This window comes from Vombatus ursinus, unplaced genomic scaffold (assembly GCF_900497805.2).
Source record: "Vombatus ursinus unplaced genomic scaffold, bare-nosed wombat genome assembly UNPS02015062.1, whole genome shotgun sequence".
Lineage (NCBI taxonomy): Eukaryota > Metazoa > Chordata > Mammalia > Diprotodontia > Vombatidae > Vombatus > Vombatus ursinus.
In genome coordinates, this window is record NW_020954840.1 from 54,665 (window position 1) to 55,169 (window position 505).

Genomic DNA, 505 nt, shown 5'->3' on the forward strand with positions numbered 1-505 from the left:
GTTATTAGAAAGAAGCAAAAAGCTAATTAATTCTAACTCTTCTAATAAACAAAGAAAATGAGGCCAATAGTGTAATCAGTACTTAAAAGCCATAGGTCCTAATTCTTGCCCAACATTTTTTTATTATCCCATAGGAATTAAAAAACATTTTCCTTTCCCTTTCATGATTTATGATCATGACCATGCTATGATTGATGGGTTGTTTCAGGAAAACAACAATGCAGGTAAGAAAACCTCTGTCCATTTAGAAAGCAAGGATAGCAAAGTTTCAGGATATGAAATAAATCCAAACAAACTACCAACATTCTTATATATAACCTACAAAACCCAGCAGGAAAAACTTATAGAGAAATTCTATTGAAAATAATTGTGCAAGCTATAAAATACTCGGAAGTATATCTCCAAAGATTTATCCAGAGTCTATGTAACACTCTGAAGAAATAGAGACCTATATAATTAGAGAAAAATTAGAAGAAATGTAAGAAGATCAAACAAACAGAATAGT